Source organism: Stomoxys calcitrans, chromosome 2 (assembly GCF_963082655.1).
Source record: "Stomoxys calcitrans chromosome 2, idStoCalc2.1, whole genome shotgun sequence".
NCBI classification, from domain to species: Eukaryota; Metazoa; Arthropoda; class Insecta; order Diptera; family Muscidae; genus Stomoxys; species Stomoxys calcitrans.
The window spans coordinates 182,131,966-182,155,404 of record NC_081553.1 but is presented as its reverse complement, the minus strand read 5'-3'; the positions used below and the strand labels follow the sequence as shown (position 1 = coordinate 182,155,404).

The 23,439-nt window shown below is 40.2% G+C and overlaps 1 protein-coding gene across 2 annotated transcripts in view; it reads left to right on the top strand.

Annotated features, from left to right (window-relative positions):
- Nucleotides 1-23,439, top strand: part of LOC106085921 (protein roadkill) — a 453,420-nt gene that overhangs the window by 297,754 nt on the left and 132,227 nt on the right. The gene's annotated exons all lie outside the window — the stretch shown is intronic.

Below are 23,439 nucleotides of genomic sequence, written 5' to 3'. Positions count from 1 at the left end.
TTGCCATGAGCGGTAAATATGAACCGTTTGGAGGGTGTTTTGGGGTTGGGGTGGCCAACGGCACTTTGCACTGAAAATAGATATCAAATTCGTTCTTTATTCCTAACGGAAATGTAGTTCAGTTTAGGGGTTGCTTTAGGGCGTACCCCAAAATACTTGGCTCTAAAGTTGGATATCAAATTCGTGTTCTACTCTCAAATACTTTTCATTTGAGTCCCATACAGCCATAATGGGTCAATTAACCTCTTCGATGTATCTTTAGAAGGAAAAGCGTCACCTAGACTTGAACGCAAACTTTAATGTCATATTCGTAATCTACTCCCTTATACCTTTCATTTGAGTTCCATATAGCCATGGTCGTCTAATATGCCCATTTTGGGGTATTTGGGGTGAGCGTCCTCCCATTACTTAGACCTAATGTTTTATGCCATATTTGTAATCTACTGCCTAATACTTTACATTTGAGTCCTATATTGACATAAACTTCGAATATATCTGTTTAGAGGGGTTTTGGGGTTGCGGCAGGGGGGCCCGCTTGGTACTTGGACCCAAATTTTAATAGCATTTTCATTTTCTGGTCTCCAATACCTTTCATTTGATACCCTTATTGTGCACATCGGACCACTTTCGGATATGGGTGGCGTTTTTTGGGTAAGGTGGAGGGTCTGCCTCCACCCGATATGTAAAAATTGTATAGCCTTGTTTCCTTCCAGACAAACGTACACAATCTATAAAAATTTTAAGAAAATCGATTCAGCCAAGTATCATATAGTGATAATGGCGATTTTGTGGGGTGGCGTGACCCCCTATACTTCGATGTGATTTTGTATGCCAGATTCGAAATCTACTCCTGAATACCTTTCATTTGAGCCCCCTATTGAAATTAACGTCCAATATGTCTATTTGGAGGAGTTTTGGGGCTGGGGCGGCTCAATGGGTACTTAGACTTAAATTTTCATACCATATTCGTATTTTACTCTCCAATACCTTTCATTTAATACCAAAATTGTCCCCATCGGCCCACTTTTGATTTTGGGTTGCGTTTTTGGCATAAGGGGGAAGGGTCCATCCCCCTTCCGATACCGAAAAATTATATAGCCTATGTTTCCTTCCAGACCAACCTGCGAAAATTTTAGGAAAATCGGTTCTGCCGTTTTTCCGTCTATACGGAATGGTTGGCTAATGTGCCCATTTTGGGCGTTTTTGTTGGGGTGGGGTAACCCCCTTAACTTCACATAAATTTGTTTGCCAAATTCGTTTTCTACTCCCGCATACTTTTCATTTGATACCCATATTGTCCTTATCGGTCCATTTTTGATTTTGGGTGGGGTGTTTTTGGGGTAACTGTGGAGGGTCTGCCCCCTTCCGTTATCAATAAATTATAAAGCCTTTTCCTACTTCCTCGCCATATTCGTCATCTACTTCCGAATACCTTCCATTTGAGTCCCATATTGTCATGATCGTCAAATAGACCTATTTTAATGGGTTTTGGGGGTGGGGCGGCCCCCCAGGTACATGAACCCAACTTTTATTATGAAATTCGTACTCTACTCTTGAATACCTTTCATTTGAATTCCATATTGTCCCGATCGGTCCACTTTTATTTTTGGGTATTACTTCTGGGGTAAGGGGAAGGGTCCGCCCCCCTCCCGATATGAAAAAATTATATAGCCTATGTTTCCGTCCAAACCAACCTACACAATCTGTGAAAATTTCAATATAATCGGTTCAGCCGTTTTTGAGTCTATACGGAATAAACAAACAAACCGACAAACAAACAAACAAACATACAAACACACAAACATTCAAACACACAAACATACAAACAAACATAAATTGAATTTTATGTATAAGATATATCTAAATCTGAACAGATTTCTTCGTGTCAAATTTTGTTAGTATCGGTTAACAAATTACCAAATTATTGATTATTAGTCAAAATCGGACGAAAATATAGGTGGGAGCTATATCTATATCTGAACCGATTTCAACCAAAATACGCACACATAGTAAAAATCATAAACAGGCAGTTTGAAAAAGTTTGCGAAAATCTGGTACAAAATTTCGATGTCAAGGGATCTAAAAGTGAATATGTTGGAGCTATATCTTAATCTGAACCGATTTATAAGAAATTCAACAGCAATACCGGGAGCCACAAATGTATTCTTTGTGCCAATTTTCGTTTGAATCGATTAATAAATGGCCAAATTATTTCAATACTAGTCCAAATCGGACGAACATATATACGGAAGCTATAGCCAAATCTGAACTGATTTCGACAAAAATCCGCACGTTTTGCAGAATTCGCAGAAGAAAACGTAGTGCAAAGTTTAGAGATGATCGGGTGATAAATATGCTTGTTTATCCTCTAGAAGTAAAAATCGGGAAGAATATATATATGGGAGCTATATATATATATTAAACTGAACAGATTTCTATGAAATTCACCAATAGTGTCAGACTCATAAGAGAATCCCCCGTTTTTTTTTTTGGCAACTATAAATGTGTTAGTACAGGTAAAAACTAAAAGAAAGAGTATGAATTGAGGTCCGAGTGATGCAGGGTTGCCACTTTGTCTGGATTCAAATTTTTAGCACAAAAATGCTCAAACCGCTATAACTTAAAAACAAATGAATGGATTTCAAAACACCTAACGAGTTTTTAGTGTAGAATTTCCTAAATTTTAAAAATTTGTTGTGATACATCATTTTGTTGAAATTTTTGAATTTTTTTGTTTTAATTTTTGACCCTTTATGCCCCCATAAATTTTTTCAAGTATGCCTCAAAATGTTCCTTATTTCGTCACCTTTCTACCAAGAAACTCAAGATGTCAAGATCCAAGATCGGTTTATATGACAGCTCTATCATATTATGGACCTATTTGCACGCACCATACTTATCACAGTTGTTGGAAGTCATAACAAAACACTTCTTGCAAAATTTCAACCAAATCGGGTAAGAACTGCGCCCTCTAGAGGCTCAAGATGCCAAGATCCCAGATCGGTTTAAATGACAGTTATATTAGGTTATGTACCAATTTGAACCATACTTAGCACAGTTGTTAAAAGTCATAACAAAACACCTCATGCAAAATTTTAGTCATATCAAATAAGAATTGCGCCCTCTGGTGGCTCAAGAAGTCAAGATCCAAGATCGGTTTATATGGCAGCTATATCAGGTTATGTACGGATTTGAACCGTACCTAGCGCAGTTGTTGAAAGTCCTCATGCAAACGTTCAGCCAATTGGTATGAGAATTGCGCCCTCTAATGGCTCAAGAAGTCAAGAAGTAAGATCGGTTTATATGACAGCTATATCACAACATGGACCGATTACAATCCCAACCGACCTACATATCAAGCGCCTAGCTTTACACCTAAGAAAGTTTGGGTGCTTTTGTCGGACGGACGGACGGACTTGGCTAAATCGACTTAAAATGTCATGACGATCAAGAACATATATACTTTATGGGATCTTAGATGCATATTTCGAGGTGTTATAAACGAAATGACGAAATTAGTATACCTCTATCCTATGGTGGAGGGTATAATTTTGACTTCCAATATACCTGGTAAGAATTTTCCAAATCGGTCTTAAACTTCATATAGCTCCCATAGAAAGCGATCTCAATATTGGTCCCAGTCTCCATGGAGTTGGGTTCCCAAGATTCGGCCCAGCTGAGTTCAACACATTTTGACTATTCCTACCAAGAGGTTCCAACGATTGCCCTTCTACATCGGCTAACAACTCATTTACATGCAATTGTTTGCATTCCCTTAATGGAACATTTAATACGAAATTTGTAAAATTGTTTCTTTTTTTTATCATATCTCTCTTATATCGCTTGCTCCTCTCTATTATTGAGGTTATAATAACAATTAGCTTTTCCTTTTTTCTGCTATAACTGCAGCAGCAGTCATACATTGAGAAATTGAGTTGAATGATGGCATTTCAACTCTCACCACTCGGCTTCAAAAGGCAGATAATTGTGTTGTTATCTGCTGTTGCTTATTGGTCACCACATGGAAGAATGGTGGTGGTATGGCAATATGTCTATCTGTCCGTCTGTCTGTCCGAGTGCCTTAGCCATTAGGCCTTAATTCATTTTGTGTAACTTTGTTGTTGCCAAAGTGTAAAGCTCATGGATTGCAACATATTTGAGTGTTTTGTTGTTGTTGTTGTGTTTGCTGTGGTACTTTTGATACTGAGAAAAAAAACGGCACAAATTTCATTTTTATGTGTACAATTTTGCCTTTTATTTTGAACCAAGCCACAATTTAAACTGCAGCAGCAATGTGCGGTAGCCGGCCTCCCAAACACAGCAACATGAGCCGCATTTCACTTTCGTTTTCATTTCGCTTTGGATTATTGTTGTGAATTTGTTTTTGGGGGCGAAGCTTGGCTTAAACGTAACTTATTGTTTAATTATTTGTTAAAAATTGTAGTTAAATAACATTTTATGTGGTTTGCTTTGAAATTTTCTAGTTAATAATGAGGAGGGGAAAATATTCCCACGATGTCAATGATTTATTTACACAATCTCTTTTTATTTGGCTGCGATATATGGGGACTGAAGGAATGATGTAAAAATTCGTTTGCCTTTTCATATTTTCTTTGATCATCATAGTTAGGCGAGGAAGGGCCAATCTTATTGCTTATTTTGTAGAGGCATCTCAACAACCCAAATTGGTGCAAAAACTTCAATTCATCATCCATAAATCATCATAGTTGAAGACATATATGTCTTAAATTTTCTCCCAAATCGGGCATAAATTGGTACTTCGGTGGTCTTAGAAGACTAAGCGAGTGATCGGTTTATGTGGAAGCTATATCCGGCTATGAGCCGATTTAAATCGTACTTGGCACGTGTGTTGGAATGCAAAATTTCATTCAAATCAGATAACAATTGCGGCTTCCAGGGGCTCAAGATGTCAAATCGGGAGTTCGGTTTATATTGGAGCTATATTAGGTTATACACCAACTCCGACCATACTTATCACGATTGTGTGAAGTCATAACAGAACACTTTGTGCAAAATTTCTGTATCATCGGAAATCATCTGCGCCTTCTAGAGGCTCAAGATGTCAAATCGGGAGATCAGGAGACCGGTTTATATCGGAGTTATACATACACCGATTCCGACCATGCTTTTCACGATTGTGTGAAGTCATAACAGAACATTTTGTGCAAAAGTCGGAAAACAATTGCATCTTCTAGGGGCTCATGATTTCAAATCATCGGCAAAAAAGTTAATAGCTGGCTGGCCCGGTTTACTTCGCTATATCCTTAAGTTCGTGCGGCTCCTTTTTGATATGGTCCAAATTTGGAAATAATTTATATATTGGTTTGCCCAAAAAGTAATTGCGGATTTTTTAAAAGAAAGTAAATGCATTTTTAATAAAACTTAGAATGAACTTTAATCAAATATACTTTTTTTTACACTTTTTTTTCTAAAGCAAGCTAAAAGTAACAGCTGATAACTGACAGAAGAAAGAATGCAATTACAGAGTCACAAGCTGTGAAAAAATTTGTCAACGCCGACTATATGAAAAATCCGCAATTACTTTTTGGGCAACCCAATACAAATATTAACTCTCAAATACATTTCATTAGAATCCCTTATTGTCCCGTTTGGTATACTTGTACATGCCCATTTGTGGAACAATTTTGGGGTGGGGCGGGCCTCCGCGAATTGGCTCAAATTTTTATATAATTTTCGTATTCTACTCTCAAATGCCATTAATTCAATCCTATACTGACCCGTTCGGTATACATTTCCATTTGGAGCATAATTATGGGTTGGGGTGCCCCCCGGGAATTGCCTCAAAATGTATAAAATTTTCGTTGTCTGCTCTCAAATACCTTTCCGTTGAATCCCATATGGTACCTTTCAGTGTACGTGTCCATTTGGGCCATAATTTCGAGGTGGGCGAACCGCCTGGAAATAGACCCAACATTCCCAACATTTGTATATAAGTTTTGTATTATACTCTCAAATACCTTTCGTTTGAATCCCATATTGTCCCGACCGGGGGTGATTTTGGGATGGGTGGCCTTCCTGAGACTTGACCTCAAAGGTTTTTTATAAGTTTTACATATCATTTGATACCCATAATGCCACAATCTATAAACATTTAGTTTTTGGGGGGTGGGGCAGCCCCCTGGTACTTGAGCCCAAATTTGTATATCAATTTAGTATTCCACCTCCAATTACCTTTCACTTGATACCCATATTGCCCCCATCAGTAAGCATGTCGTTTTTGGACAATTTTTTGGGGAGAGGCGGGCCCCGCTGACACTTATGGTCAAATTGTTATATCAAGGTTCTACTCTACTCTTAAATACCTTTCATTTGATGCCCACATTGTCCCAATCGGTAAACATGTCCGTTCGGGTGGGTTTTGTGGTAGGGCGTTCCCCACGGTTATATGACCCCAAATTTCTGTACCAATTTTGTGTTACTATAAGGGGGCATACAAAATTTCGCTTAAATCGATGCACCAATCTCCGAGATCTGCCGTTTTCAAAAATTGGGGTTAAGGGGAGAGTCCGCCCCTGGGAGGCCAAAGTCTTGCAGTTGTCAAAATGTCATGAAAATGTTTTCAGCTGTTTTTTTAATTTACTCCGAACAAACAAATAACGCTTGTTTATTAACACATTAATTTTTATATAATCGAGACTAGCCGGGCCGGGATTAGACCGCTCCGCTGAGCCTTCATAAGCACCACGCGAAAAATACGTTTCTGACTTATCACCATACGTATCTCTCCAGTACAATTTGGTTATCTACTTTCAAATGCCCTTTATTTGTTATCCATATAGCTATGATTGAAAAATATTCCCATTTAGAGAGGGGTTTTGGAGGGTGCGGCGGCCCATATAGCTATGATTGAAAAATATTCCCATTTGGGGAGGGGTTTTGGAGAGTGCAGCGGCCCATATCACATAAATCTCATTTCTAATACTATATTCTTAATGTACTCCCGAATTCCTTTCATTTAAGTCGCATATTGTCATGACCGTCCAATACGCCTATGGGAGAGGGGTTCCGTGTCGGGCGGGCCTCTAGGTGCCTAGTCCCAATTTTTAATATAAAATTCGTATTCTACGAATACCTTTCATTTATGTCCCTTGTTGTCCCAATCGGCTCACTTTTATTGTTGGGTGGTTCTGTGGGGTAAGACAGAGGGTCCGCCCCCTCCGATACCAATAAATTATAAAGCCTATTGCTACTTTCAAACCACATTCGTAATCTACTCCCGAATACCTTTCATTTAAGTCCCATATTATCATGATAGGCTAATATGCCTATTTGAGAGGGTTTTGGTGTCGGGGTGGCCCTGTAGGAACCTGGACCCAATTTTTAATACCATATTCGTGCTCTACTCCTTTGCTTTCATTTGAGTCCTATATTGTCCGGATCATTCCGCTTTAATTGTGGGTAGTGCTTTTGTGTAAAGGGGAAGGGTCCGCCCCCCTTCCGATACCAACGAATTTTATATGTTGGAAGTCATAACAAAACACTCCGTGCAAAATTTCAGTCAAATCGGAATACAATTGTGACTTCCTGGGACTAAAGATGCCAATTCGGGAAATCGGTTTTATAGGGGAGCTATGTCAGGCTTAAGTCCGGTATAGACCATACCTTCCGGTTTAGAACATAATATAACGTGCAAAATCTAAGCCAAATCAGATAACATTTTCGGCTTCCAGGGGCTCCTCCTTTTATAGCCCAACCATCCCGGCACTGGATGGCTATGAGCAGCACACGGACTGGAACTTTGGACTTCGATCCCCTACCGGGTGCGTCTACAGGTTGCGGATTGTGGAATACTCTATACGGAGAAGCTGCAACTGCAGTCGCGGACATTCAGCGGTATCAAGTGGAGAGTCTCAGTGAGAAGCCGGGCGGCTGCGACTCTTTCTTAAATACTAAGTGCCTATGATGCTCGATATGACAAAGCGAGTTATTGGTGGCTTTAAATAACCAACGGCTTTAATATTCCCACGGCGATCAGTCTTAAGGATCGGAATGAGCTTGCTCACCTTCCGGAGCTTGACAAGGATCGCTACTTCTACATGGAAATGTGGTTTCAACAAGAACAACAACGACGCACCACAGGGCGACACCTTTTTGAGAAGTTTTATATGGCAGAATTCCTCACAAATGTCGCAAGCATTAGAAGTGGATAACCAACGCGAAAAATTTTTTCCTGGTGAGAACATATTAGAGAACCATAATTCAAAGTCAGGCATTTAGCTTCATAGAAGAAGATGCTAACTTTCGAGCCACGGTGACCACTAACCTACCTCAGGCTGCTTAGACAAATGCTGCTTAATCAGCTCAATCAACGTCAGGTTTTTGACATCGCGCTGGTCACAGGGTGAGCTGGCACCTCTCTACAATTATCGCGTGGAGTAGGCGTGCGGGTTGCAGGGTGGCCACGGCCTGAGTCTTTCTCGGAACATCACGTCACTAATTATGGGGCTTAGGAAGCATGTGCTTGGAATGCTGCTAAAAGTACTGTCTGCTGCCTGCATCGTTAGGTCTTTGATGTTGCGTGGGTCAAAGGGGCAGACGGACTTCTGTTGAGTCTGCGGTAGCGAGGAGTTCTGGAGCCGAGGGTTTCAGGCTGCCCAAAACCCTGTGGCGGAGCATTCATAGGAACAGAACGTCACCTTTTCTGCGGCTGGAGATGCATGACCTCAAACTGCTGAAAGAAGTACAAACTTTTTAATGAAATATCAGGTCTTTGATGCCGCTCTGGACTCTTCTCTGGAGAATTTTCTGCTAGCACTTAGCCCTCTCATCATTCTGGTCTACTATAGAAGCCTGACGTAGCAGACTAGACGAAGCACTCAACAATGAATAATCATCTCTTCTCTGGGCCGCCCGGTTTAACAGATCATTATTGAGATAGAATCATCGCTTTAAAAAGCCCAACAACTTGCGAATGTTCACATAGAACTCCTTTGACTGACAGAGCGGGACACGCACTCAGAAGGTTTTCTATAATCTCTTCTTCTTCGATGTCCTCACACCTTCTGCAAAAGTCGTTACTGGCAACCTTCAGTCTGTCAGCATGTTTTCCGATTAGACAGTGACCTATCATGACCGACACAATGACTGAGATGTCTGTTCTAGCCAGTGACAGCAAAGCAGTAGACCTCTTCTAATCTAGATTAGGCCACATAATTTTGGAATGCTCACAGCTCCCTCATTCGTTGTCTTTTGGGCCTGGTCCTGAAAACTTAGCTTACATGTCGCTAGAGGCATACCCACAGGGTAGTTCCTAATCTCGCAAGCTCGTCTGCTTTAGAATTCCCTGGGATATCTCTGTGGCCCGACACCCAGAACAGGTGAATTTTGAAATGTTTAGCCATCTCGTTGAGAGATTTGCGAAATACGTTCGCGAAATGTCTACCTGTCGGAGAAGATTTGTATGCCAATCATCGTTATGACATTTTATCTTAGCCTCCGCCACTTCCTTAATTGCAAGGATCTCAGCTGGATACACACTGCAGTGGTCGGGTAACCTTTTCGATATGACCAGTTCTAGATCTTTAGAGTACACCCCAAAGCCCACCTGGTCGTCTAGTATGGAACCATCCGTATAGAAGTCTATGTAACTTCTATTACTAGAGATATCGTAGTTCCAATCGGTTCTTTGAGGAATAGTGGAACAGTACTTTTTGTCAAAAAACTGGTCAGGCAGGGTGTAATCCACACAGCCTGGAACATCGGACATTGTATCAAGGATAACACAGTGTCCAGGGGCATAATATGTAGAATTAAATTCAGTGCATCAGATGGTGTCGTCCTCAGTGCATCTGTGATGCACAAACAAGCCGTCTTTAGAATCCGGTTGACAATTGAACAGTAGGTGGACTTTTGAATCGCCGTCCACCAAACCACAACACCATATAGCATTATACGTCTGACAACTGCAGTATATACCCAGTGCATGACGCGCGGCTTAAAACCCCAACTTTAGCCAATGGCTCCAACTAAGCTGAAATCAAAATTGCAAATTTTGTTCATGAACATTCCACTGAGGAACAGGGGCAAACTTCGCACATATGAATGAGTGCAGTTCGATTTAAGTTTAAGCTCAATGATAAGGGGCCACCTTCTTATAGCCGTGTCCGAACGGCGTACCGCAGAGCGACAGCTCTTTAGAGAAGTGTTAACAAGTTTTAACAGGAGGGGAAAAGCACCGCTGAAAATTTTTTCTGGTGGCCTCGTTAGAATTCGAATCCAAGCGTTCAGCTTCATAGGCGGACATGATAACATCTGCGCTACGGTGGCCTCCACAAGTGTGAAATTTTTGTTCTAAAGCGCATTGAACTTAAGTTGGACTATATCCTGGATAAGATATCGAAATATCACCTGGCCTGATGTCTGAAGTTCATTAAAGTTTAAGAGATTGCTTTGATTTAGACCTTTTGACACACTCTTTTCATACTGTCTTCAGTCCGATTTGGCTTCTTGTCTTCCAATTATAGAATTATTGTTGACTGCTCTTCGGTTTACGATGTCTGCAATTCATTTTGAATTTAAATTAACTCTCTAAAAGTCATTTCACTATTCTCTAAGTTGTCATAATCCAATTGTGCATTGTGTCAGTCAGCCTACACGGCCTTCCCTTTTGGCACAATCTCTGATGCCATATCAAAGGAAAAGTCTATCAATTTGCATAGTTTTGCATAAAACGGTAGCGCTTGCTTTGGAATGACTTCCTGAACAATTTTTTTTTTTTTGCTATACAACAAAAACCGAAATGTGGAGCGAGCAGCAACAGTAAAATACAATGTTGTGGGTTTTTTTTTCAGAGCCGAGTACTGACTGATTTGCCTATTGTTGTTAATTTGCCATCACAGTGAAAATCTTTTCCCAACTAAAACGACAGCAGGAAAAAAAATCAAATAATTAAAATCAAAATAAAGAAATTGTATAACAATTTTCTATTTAGAAAGTACCCCACAAGCCTCTTGCTGTTGCAAACAAAGCAAAAAAAAAAAACGGCAAAGTGAGGCTGAAGCTGAAAAACACTATAAGACGCTTTTACCTCAAACAGAGCGTCAAGCAAGTACAGAAAACAAAAAAAAAACCCAACCAACCTAGGCCAGGCAATAGATACGAATGAAATTTACTCAAAACTAAACAAAAAAAAAAAACACAAATTTATACGGCCTATAAAGTGAAATGTTACAAAAAACAACAACAACTATAACAACACCAACAACAAATCCAAAAACAAAACTTTCATTCAAATGAGCTGAAGTTTAACATATCGCAAACCAGGCAACTGCCATCATTCAGGCTACGAGACATCGACCACAAGGCAAAGAGACTCATACACACAGGCATAGCGACAATAATGCTGCTCGCATTAAGCTCAAATAAAACGACAGCGCTCGCTTCTTGGTGCTGTTCATATTTTTTCAACCTAATAGATACAGATAACAGACAATCATAGCTGTGGCCTTTTTTCCCCATTTTTTTTTTTCATTTTTTGTCATGTCCAGGTCTTTTTTAAAAATGCAAAGCCAGACAAGAGTCAAGCAAGATGTTGATCGAGAGCTCTGAAGACATACAACTTCCATCGAAATGGTAGCAGCAAAAAACCAAGCAGAGCCAAGAAAGTCTCCCAGTTATATTAACTTGGAGAACAAACTTGCAATAAAGTGATGGTGGTGGTGGTGCTGCTGCTACGAATGATGGTACTTGGCCTGCTGCAGATGGAGCGGATGTCATGGCATAGATGTCGTCTCTCTTTTCTAGAGGTGATCTCAGTAGTGTCTTCGTCTGTCGAAGTCCATGTCGTTTTTTTGTTCCCAGCTCCCACAAACAGTGGGTGATGGAGCACAGTGGGTGGAATTATGCCTTTTAGTTCCTACCATTGAATCAACCAGATCGCTTTAAAATGTTCAACTACTTACGATCGTTCCCATCCGCTAAATCAGACAGGTTCTCAAAGAAATGAGAACCTAAAGTGGAACTCCTTTTGACTGCTAATGCGGTCTATAGTCTCTTCTTCTTCGATGTCCTCACAGCTTCTGCAAAAGTGGCTGCTGGCAACCTTCAGTCAGTCAGCATGTTTTCCGATTAGACAGTGGCCTGTCATGACGGGCACAATGACTGAGACGTCTGTTCTAGCCAATGACAGCAAACAGTAGACCTTAAAGTCTAGATAAGGCACCCTCTTTGTGACCATCTGTCATTCGTTGTCCCTTGGGCCTGGTGATGAAAACATAACTTAAATGTCGCTAGAGGCATACTCACAGATTCCAGGATCCTTGGAATGTGAAGGGTAGTTCCTAGTCTCCCAAGCTCGTCCGCTTTACATTTCCCTGGGATATCTCTGTGGCCCGGCACCCAGAACTGGTAAATTTTGAACTGTTCAGCCACCTCGTTGAGAGACAGTCGAGGGCGGTTTTTGTGTTCAGAAATACGTTCTCCAAGGATTTAATGGCTGCCTGGCTGTCTGAGAAGATATTTATGCCAATCGTCGCAATGACATTATATCTTTGCCATTCCACCACTTCCTTAATTGCAAGGACCTCCGCTTGATATACACTGCAGTGGTCGGGTAACCTTTTCGATATGACCAGTTCTAGATCTTTAGTGTACACCCCAAAACCCACTTGGTCGTTTAGTTTGGAAGCATCCATATAGAAGTATATGTAACTTCTGTTACAGTGGATCCAATCGGTTCTATCAGGAATAGTGGTACTGTATTTTTTATCAAAGAGCGGCTCAGGTAGGCTGTAATCCACATTCCCTGAAACATCGGATATTGTATCAAGGATAACTCAGTGTTTGTACCCGCCACATGATCAGTGAGAAGCTCCCTTAACCTCGCGGCAGTGGTTGCTGCAATTTGTGTAGATACAATATCCAGAGGCATAAGATGTAGCATTAAATCAGATGGTGTCGTCCTCAGTGCGGCTGTGATCCACAAACAAGCCATCCTTTGGATCCGGTCAAGTATTGAGCAGTAGGTGGACTTTTGAAGCGCCGTCCACCAGACCACAACACCATATAGCATAATAGGTCTGACAACTGCAGTATATACCCAATGCATAACACGCGGTCTAAATCCCCAACTTTTGCCAATGGCTCTCTTGTAGGTGTATAGGGCAAGAGTGACCTTTCTTGTCCTTTCCAAAATGTTGGATTTGAAGTTCCAGTTTCCTGTCCACCCAGGTATTTTGCGCTTTCTGTAAATGGAACATTCTCTCCGCCCAAGAAGACAGGTTCCACTGTAGGCAACTTGTATCTCCTGCTGAAAAGAACTACTAAATCTGCACGGATTTATATCCAGACCACTTTCGGTAGCCCACTTTGCTGTTGCACGTACAGCTTCCTGAAGTATATCTCTTAGAGTGCTGGGTAACTTTCCCCTAACTACATCTTAATGTGGACCAAATTCGGCAGCTATATCTAAATATAATCCGATCCAGCGAAATCGGATAATAAATTCGTCTATTGCTCGCTGTAGACCCTTTGTCTGCAGGTCGGTCTATATGGCTGCAATATCTAAATCTGGTGCAAACTGGACCATATTCCGGTCGGACGACAAAAAGGCTTAAAACAATTCACTTAAAATTTCAGTGAAATCGGGTAATACATGCGACTTTTATGGGATTTAGACTTTAACCAGCATATGGCAGCTATATCTTAATATATTTCGATGTGTTGCAAACGGAATTACTAACTGAGTATACCTCCTATCTGACTTAATGGAAATGGAGTCGATCTAGCCATGTCCGTCCGTCCATATAAACCGATCCCCGGATTTGATTTCTTGAGCCCTTAGAAGCCTCAATTTTCATCAGATTTGGCTAAAATTTGGAACAAGGACTTGAGTTATGACTTCCAATATCCACGCTAAGTATGATTGGAATCGGTCTTTAACCAGATATAGCCCCCATATAAACCTATCCTCGAATTTGACTTCTTGAGCCCTTAAAAACCTCAATTTTCATCCGATTGGGTTGAAATAGGAACAATGACTTGAGTTATGAATTCCAACATCCAGGCCAAGTACGGTCTGAATTGGTCTATAAACAGATATAGCCGCCATATAATCCGATCCCCTAATTTGGCTTCTTCAGCCCCTAGAAGCCTGAACGAGGTACAACGGGAAAGCTGGTACTTTTAAAAAAATATATATTATAATTTCATAACATTTGGATAACGGTCAACACGTGGGGGAGCGCCCCACCGCAAAAACCCTCAAACGGGCATATTGACCGATTGGGACGTTATAGGTATCAAATGAAAAGTATTTTGGGGTAGAGTCGAATATCATACAAAAATTTTGGTTCCAAGAATGTAGGGACCTCCCTATCCCAAAAAACCCCCCTAAATGGATATATAGACCGAACCTGGCAATATGGAATTCACATAAAAGGAAATTATGAGTTTTATATTAACATTTGGGACAAGCATCTGGAAGGCCGACACGTCCCAACCCCAAACGGAAATGAAAGCCAACCGGAACAATATAATTCTAAAATGAAAAGTCTATGGGAGAAGAGTATAAATTTGAGACCCAAATTGGGACAATTATCTGGGGCCGCCCACCCCTAAAGCTCCATTTCATGACCCAAGATCGGTTTATATGACAGGTTATGGATCGATTTGAACCATACTTGGCACAGTTGTTGGAAATAACAAAACACTTTATGCGAAATTTTAGCCAAATCGGATAAGAATTGCGCCCTCTAGTGGCTCAAGAAGTTAAAATCCAAGATCGGTGTATGTGGGAGCTATATCAAAACATCGACCGATATGGCTCATTTACAATCCCAACCGATCTAAACTAATAAGAAGTATTTTGTGCAAAATTTCAAGCGGCTATCTATACTCCTTCAAATGTTAGCGTACTTTCGACAGACAGACGGACATAGCTAGATCGACTTAAAATGTCCTGACGATCAAGAATATGTACTATATAGGGTCTTAGATGCATATTTCAAGGTGTTACAAACGGAATAACGAAATAAGTATACCCCCATCCTATGGTGGTTGGAAAAAAAAAAAACATTCTTAACACGAATTTGCCACAAAAAATTAGAGTCGAAAAATTTGGAGGAGCGCCCCACCACAACACCCTCAAACGGGCATATTGGCCGATTGGGTCATTATAGGTATCAATTGAAAGGTATTTGGAAGTAGAATTTGGATATGATACAAAAATTTGTCTCCAGAAATCTAGGGACCTCTCTATCCCCGAAAAACCACTAAACGGAGATGTAGAAACGGTTGGGACAATATTGAACTTAAATTAAAGTTTCTCAAGAGTAGAGTGTATGTCTATAAATATTTGGGGCAAGAGTATAGAGGATTGGAAAGTTGGAAGAGTTAGAGGTCACGTGGCGCAGAGGTTATACATGGAGGGTATAAAAAACCTTCTTCACACAAATTTGCCACAAAAAATTAGAGTCGGAAAATTTGGGGGAGCGCCCCACCGCAATACCCTCAAACAGGCATATTGGCCGATTGGATCATTATAGGTATCAAATGAAAGGTATTTGGAAGTAGAGTTTGGATATGATAAAGAAATTTGTCTCCAGAAGTCTAGGGGTCTCCCCTGTCCTCGAAAACCCACGAAACGGAGATGTAGCAGCGATCGAGGTAATATTGAACTTAAATTTAAGTTTCTCAAGAGTAGAGTGTATGTCTATAAATATTTGGGGCAATAGTATAGGGGATTGGAAAGTTGGAAGAGTTAGAGGCCACGTGGCGCAGAGGTCGAAAAATTTGGGGGAGCGCCCCACCGCAATACCCTCAAACGGGCATATTGGCCGATTGGATCATTATAGGTATCAAATGAAAGGTATTTGGAAGTAGAGTTTGGATATGATACAAAAATTTGACTCCAGAAGTCTAGGGGTCTCCCTATCCCCGAAAACCCACGAAACGGAGATGTAGCAGCGATCAGGGCTATATGGAACTCAAATTAAAGTTTCTCAAGAGTAGAGTGTATGTCTATAAATATTTGGGGCAAGAGTATAGAGGGTTGGAAGAGTTAGAGGCCGCAGAGGTTAGCATGTCCGCCAATGACGCCGAGCGCCTGGGTTCAAATCCCAGCGCGAACCTACCAAGAGGTGTCGGACTGAGGTTCGTCGTTTCGACTCGGCATTAAAAGGAGGTGCTTTAACATTGAGCTTAAACATTAATTGGACTGCACTCATTGAAATGTATCCCCTGCTGCTTCATGGAACTTTTATGGGAAAATTTAGTAGTAGTAGTTGTAGTATAGGGAGACGTCTCGCCTCTAAATTATCACCCCAACGGACATATATATAACCCAGAGCTAATCAAATGAAAAGTCTATATCGAAATTTGGAACAAGTTTCTAGAGCTCGGCCCTTTTCCAAAATTGCATTAAGAGCGTAGCACGGACCACCGGTCGGCCCAAGCCGCCTATTTTTTAAACTTTAGTAAAACTACCTAGTTTGCGAAGCTTTATTTAATTTTAGCAAAATTGCTGCAAGTTTAGAATTAATAGATTTCTTAGTTTAGTCGTACAATTTTCCAAAATTTTTATAGCCCTGCTGCTTATTTAGAAATTCATTCTTGAACATGTCTTTCCTTATCGTCAATTTGTCATTTGGAAAATCTTATGCAAACTATTTAATTCCATACACTGTGCCTAAAGCTGCTCTTACATTTTTGTTCACTCGTTTATCTGTCTGTCTGTCTGTCCGTCGGCCTGCTCATTTGCCTTTCCTTTAATGCGCATATAATCACTTCATTTCTATTGAAAATGTCTTGCCTACCAATACAGATCCCCCCTCATTGCAAATGAATATCGCCGAGAGACTTCATTACCCTAGTAATGGAGTAGATAATAAATGAATGATAACATTTTTGGTGTTTGGCACTTTAAGGGGTAGGGTAGAGTAGAGTTCAAAATAAATAGATGCTCTGGTGTTTTGTAATTTTTTTTCTGGGCATTTGTTCATCAAAAAAATGTTTCTTTTTTTCATAATTTTTTTTTTTTTCGAAAGGTAAGGGAAACAATCTTTTGTTCATTGTTACGTGTTTCTGGGCTCGCATGTTCAAAGTTCATAGAAAATTATAACGAATTAAAGGTTAAATAGCATTTTTATGATGTTTTGTTGCTTTTATTTGCCTATTGCTGGCCTGCTGGCATTCAGCCTGTCTTTATTTTTGTTTTTTGGCTTTGTTAGGTAATCTTATCATAAAGTGAAAATTTTGATTTTTGTTCCCCCCTATTGTCAGTCAAAGATCACTCTCGAAATTCAAAATTATGCCTTTTGTGAAAAATACACAACCATAACACATAAAAGAAGAAAGGCATAACCATTTTTTGGACATATACATTTTGAGGAATTTCAGGAGAAATTCAACAATTTGTTTGCATTAGATTAAGGCTTGACATCTATCTGCAATACAACATGAAATTGACAAGATGGAGACAGATTTGGGTTTTATGATAAATGGATTTGTCTCAAATGAAAGCAGATACATGTGAGAAGAGTAGCAATCAATTAAACCTTACAAATACTGAGGTAGCTGTAACGAAAAATATATTTTTTTGGATGAAATCAAAGAAAAATTCTCCTTTTTTTTGGGGGTGGGGGCCACTCCCCTGATACCTAAAAGCAAATACGACCAAAATGTTTCCTATCTCTTCATTCGGACCAGAGACCCTACATAGGGTGAATTTGTGATGACTGTAAAGTTACCCCAGATAGGCTCGACTGCACCCCGGCGCTATAGAGCCTGGTGCTTATTGAGAGCCTCTACTGACTATCACCAAATATACAGTGATTCAAGATAGTTGCAGTTGAAAAAATTCATAATAATTCAAAATCCTCATTTAATGTTCTTTGTAGTCCCTTCCTTTTCTTTTGCTGTAACGCACTTCAATGAAACTTGCATTCAAATTGATGTTAACTATGTACAGCGGTCAAAAAAAGTATTCATCATTCAATGTTTTTTTTTTAATAAGTCTACAAAAGACAATTGGAATAAAAACATATTAAACTAATGATGCAGTAGTGCTTGTGTGATATATATGTACACAATTTCATTGTTTTTAAAGAAAAAAATAGTATTTATTGGAACAAAAAGGGCCATTTTACAGCTGAACACAAAAAATTAAACAAAAAAAGTATTCATCATTGCAAAAAAACAAAAAAATAAATAACATAATTTAAAAAAATTAATTCTTTGTTATTCGACCACCGCGTCTTATAACTTCTTTTAAACGGTTTGACATCGATTGGACTAATTTAGCGGTTATATTTTGGTCTATATTAGTCCATTCCTCCATTATCACCTGTTGCATTTGACTCTTGCTCGAAAAATTGCGCGTTCTCAATTTGCGTTCGAGATGTTCCCAAAGATGTTCAATTGGGTTCAAGTCGGGACTTTGAGGAGGAGTTTTAATGACTTTGGGGCAGTTATACAGCATCCACATCTTGGTATTTAAAGCAGAATGTTTGGGGTCATTATCTTGATAATATTGAAAGTTATTACCAAGCCCAAGTTTTACAGCACTATCTTTTAAATTCCTCTTTAAAATGTCAATGTAATACTTATGATCCATTACTCCATTAATAATTTCAAGATTTCCCGCTCCTGAAGCCGCCATACACCCCCAAACCATTAAACCACCTCCACCATGTTTTACAGTAGCAACTGTGTTTCGTTCTTCAAGCTCTGTATTTGGTTTTCTGTACACTATGACCTTTCCATCGCACCCAAAAAGATTAAACTTGCTCTCGTCTGCAAAAATGACTGTTTTCCAAAATGATTCGGGCTGTTTTACATACATTTTTGCGAAGTTTAGCCTTTTCACTCGGTTAATTTTATTTATAAAGGGCTTCTTACGTGCAGTTCTTCCTCTGTAACTATGCCTTTTGAGTGTATTTCGAATTGTTTGTGTAGTAACTTCCTTCCCTAAATATTCCATAGTGTTTTTACGAAGAATGGTCGCATTTGTCTTCGGAGTTTTCTGAACTTGCCGCACTAGGCAACGCACATCTCCAACTGAAAGTGCTTTTGGTCGACCAGATCTTGGTTTATTGTCAACAGTTTTCGTTTCTGTCCACTTTCTGATGATGGATTGTATAGTAGATCGTGGTCTATTTAATATTTCACTGATAGTTTTTTGAGTTAAACCATTCCTGTGGTGTTTTACTATCAAAACTTTTACCTCATCAGAAACCTCGTTTTGCTTACGACCCATTTTGACAAAAACTATATTTTCAATGAAATTAAATATTTGCTGTCAAGGGCAAAGCCTCCTTTACTAAATAAAACAGAAAAGGGGGATTCCCAAATAATATTTGAATTTGACTTTGATGATAGCACATCAATGATGAATACTTTTTTTGTTCTGTTTTTGGTGTTATTATATAAAATTGCATTTTTTGCTCTAATTAAATTTATTTTTTGAATTTATTTTAAAACATATTACGAAAAATAAACTATTGCATAAAACTGCATTATTTGTTTACTTTAAATTTTCTTCAATTACCCAAAATAAGTGAATTTATTATCAATTTTGCTAATGATGAATACTTTTTTTGACCGCTGTAAGTACGCCAAAGTTAACAATGGCAACATTGACTTTCTTTTGCTTTCAATTGTCACCTTTTCGCAGTCATCAAAACCACATTGTCATAACTTTCATTAAAAAGTTTCACTAAATAGCCTAGGCCTACGAAATCCCCAAAGCAATTAGACAAATCTGTTTTTTTTTCTCCTCTTTTTTTTCTGATTTGGGCTTTCACACTCACGATTAACAGAAGAAATTTTCAATTTTCGCTTTGTGGCCAAGTTTAATAGATGAGAGTTTTGAGGCGGTAGTCGTAAAATTCCTCTCTCTCTGTAGGTCTGTCCATACCGCTAATTGGTGGGAAAATATGAATATTCATATGTAAATCATTATTTTGGCGCTTGCCTCATTCATCAACACTGATGGTGATGCGTATGGTGATGGTGATGATGATCATGATTATTATGTTTTAATTTTGTTTTATGCCTAAATCCTTAACGAACATTTAACACATTTTTGTAAGAAAAAAATAACTCTATAGAAGCAGCAGAGAATACTAAAACAAAGTCATTAACTTTAACTTTACCAAGAAACCAAAAAAAAAATCGAACTAAAAATAGTCATCTTGTTTTTACTAGAATATGAGATATTGTTATGAACATTATTTAAAAATTAAGGTGCGAAAAGCTACACTTTGAAAATTTATTAGGTTAGGTTGAAAAGAGGTTGCAGATATTAATCTGCCCCATGCCACTATAGACATAGACCTAAGCCAGTAAATGGCTTGTTGTGCGCTCTAAATACTAAAAAATAGTAACCTTGAAAAAGAAAATCAAAGTTAGGAATTCCGTGCTACTTACAAAATCCAAATATTTATTGTAGGCGTTGAGTGAAGCGGACGTGTTTTTATTTCGATCCTCAAAGAAAAAAAATATATATTCGAATCTCGGAATAGGTACTACATATTACAAAAAAATTTTAAAGCCTTTTGGAGTAGGCTAGAAATTGACTCCAAAGACTCAACATCTGCGGTGGTGGCGTCAGACCGCAGCATGTAGTCCTCCCCTCCTTGGCACCTTAGTCGAGAGTAATGCTTCTAGCGCACAACTAGTCGTCAGACTAAGAAATGAGGAAGAGACGGATAAACCAGAGGCAAGCGCAATTCGTTCCCAGCCTTTAAGTAAAGCTGGTTTTTCTGACTCGGATTCAGACAACGACTGTGTCAATGAAACAGTCATCGCAGCCGAATCGAGAGATGAGGGCATCGGGATGACAGCAAAAGTGAGCGATGGCTTTGCTAAGCTCACAAACAGACCGAGAAAGCGATCCGGTGCACGACGAAGGAGACAGAGTAGTATGTACCGGTAGCGTAATCGGGCAAAAATGCAGGATGCTGGAAGGAATAGCACTGACATTCCAAGCACTTCTACGGAAGCTGGAAAAAGAATCAGATCTCTCGAATAGCATAACACTGCTCAAATACTGAAGAAGAAAAAGAGCTCCCCGCTTTCAAGAACTCTGGGAAAACTAAGCCAGCCATCCCGCAATGGAGACTCCAAACTGTGTCCTGCGGAGGTGGACCAAGTTGGAACAAGAACGAAGGAAGCGAGCACGGCCCCTGAGTCTTCATGGAGGACTGTGACTTCCAAAAGGCCACAGCCATGGTCGCTGAGAATGATAAGGAGCCGCCCTCTTACGCCAGAGTGGGAAGGAAGCACAACAGAGATGAGCTGACTTATGCAGTCATCAATATCGGCTGTGCATCCGATAGTATTCCACCAGATAATCCGTCCCAGACCAGTAACGGGTGAACCCGGTCCTTAGAGACTGGATAAACCATATACTAAGGAACAGGTGGATAAATTGTGTGTCCAATGGCATAAATATATGGGAGAAAGTGGCACAGGGCACGCCACAGGGGGGCATTTTATGGCCACTCCTATGGGTGACCACCATAAATGACCTATTACGGATGCTGACTGAGGAGGGATTTGAACCCGTCTGCACCGCAGACTATGTTATAATACTTCTAAGGGGTAAGAATCCGAACGAGCTGTGCAGAAGGGCCGAAAGGGTCTTGCATAGACCCAAAGGTCTCAGGGCTAGACCCAGAGGTCTCAATATTAACCCAGAGAAGACTGATATATGCCTGTTCACAAGGAAGACGAAGGTGGGCGAATTTAACGCACCACGTTTCCTCAATAAGACGATTTCGATATCTGACAAGGTCAAATACTTAGGTGTGATCTTGGACAGGAAACTGAGTGGGAAGTGTCACACTCAGGAGCGTACTGAGAAGGCTCACTGATGTTGGGCACTATGTAGAAATGGGGCCTGAATCCTAGGATAGTCCACTGGCTCTACAGAAGCGTGATAAGACCCATACTTATGCCTCACTAGTTTGGTGGACTGCTATGGAGAAAAAGTTCAACATAGGGACCATACAACAGGTTCAGAGAACATGTTGTCTTGTCATAGGCAGAGCGATGAGGACCACGCCCACTTGGGCACTGGAGACTATTCTAGATATCCGACTCTGTCCTCTAGCTTTGGTCCATCCGTGTAACATGGTCTTCTAGATGGCAATACTAGGGTTTCGTCAATCTAAGACTGTGCCAATGGCAGCAGTGCCTCGCACTTGACCTCAAGTGTCATCACAGGTATCCGATCGGAAACCTCTTCCCTTCCTTCCAGGTTTCCTATCGTCGCCTCGATTATATTGCGATGGTTTGAGCTGCTCCCATCCTCAATCCATTCTCCCATAGCCTTAAGTCTCAAAGCCGCAGTGGCTGCCTCACATTCAATCTGATGTCAATGGGTCGGATATCTAGAATAGTCTCCAGTGCCCTAATGGGCGTGGTCCTCATTGCTCCGCCTGTGCCAAGACAACATGTTTTCTAAACCCATTTTTCCTCCATCGCAGTCCGCCAAACTACTGAGGTGTAAGTAAGTATTGGTCTAATCACGCTCCTTTCCAAGATCACACCTAAGTATTTGACCTTGTCAGATATCGAAATCGTTCTATTGAGGAAACGTGGTGCGTCAAATTGGCCCATGTTCGTCCTTCTCGCGAACAGGCAGGTTTCAGTCTTCCCTGCAAGATCCTTTCGGCCCTTTTGCAAAGTTGATTTGGATCCTTACTCCTTATAACAATGTCTGCATAGCACATGGGTTCTAATCCCTCCTCAGTCAGCATCCGTAATAGGTCATTTATGGTGGTCACCCAAAAGAGTGGCGATAAAATGCCCCCCTGTGGCGTGTCCTGTGCCACTTTCTCCCTTATATTTATGTTTTGGCACCCGTAATTTATCCACCTGTTCCCTAGCATATGGTTTATCCAGTCTCTAAGGATCGGATCCACCCGGCACTGGTCTAAGGATTAGATCAGAGTGTCGGTCCGCACATTGTTAAAAACCCCCTCGATGTCAATGCATACCGCCTGTGTGTACGTTTTGTCATCGAAGGATTCTTCTATTTTTTGCGCAACCTCGTGCAGGGCAGTCTCCACTGACCTTCCCTTAACATAGGTATGTTGTTCGTATTTGAGCAGTTCTCTGTATGTCCTACTTTTTACCACGTTTCATGGTTTTGAGTAGAAAGGTCGTACGACTTATAGGTCTGTAGGCCTTTGGTGTCGCATAACTTGCCTTGCCGGGCTTGGGTATAACTACCACCCTTGCCCCCTGCCAGAATTTCAGAGTATATGCAAGTTCCAGGAACGCTGTGAATATATTGACCTGGGGCGCCAGATAGTCTGCCTTCTTTCTGTAGTAACGCCGGAAATATTCCATCTGGTACGGGTGACTTAAATTAACTTGTGAAAAAGTTAATTCAACAGTGCATAAAAATGGCCGATGAACGAATGGAGATGAAAACGAACAAACCAACTGAAC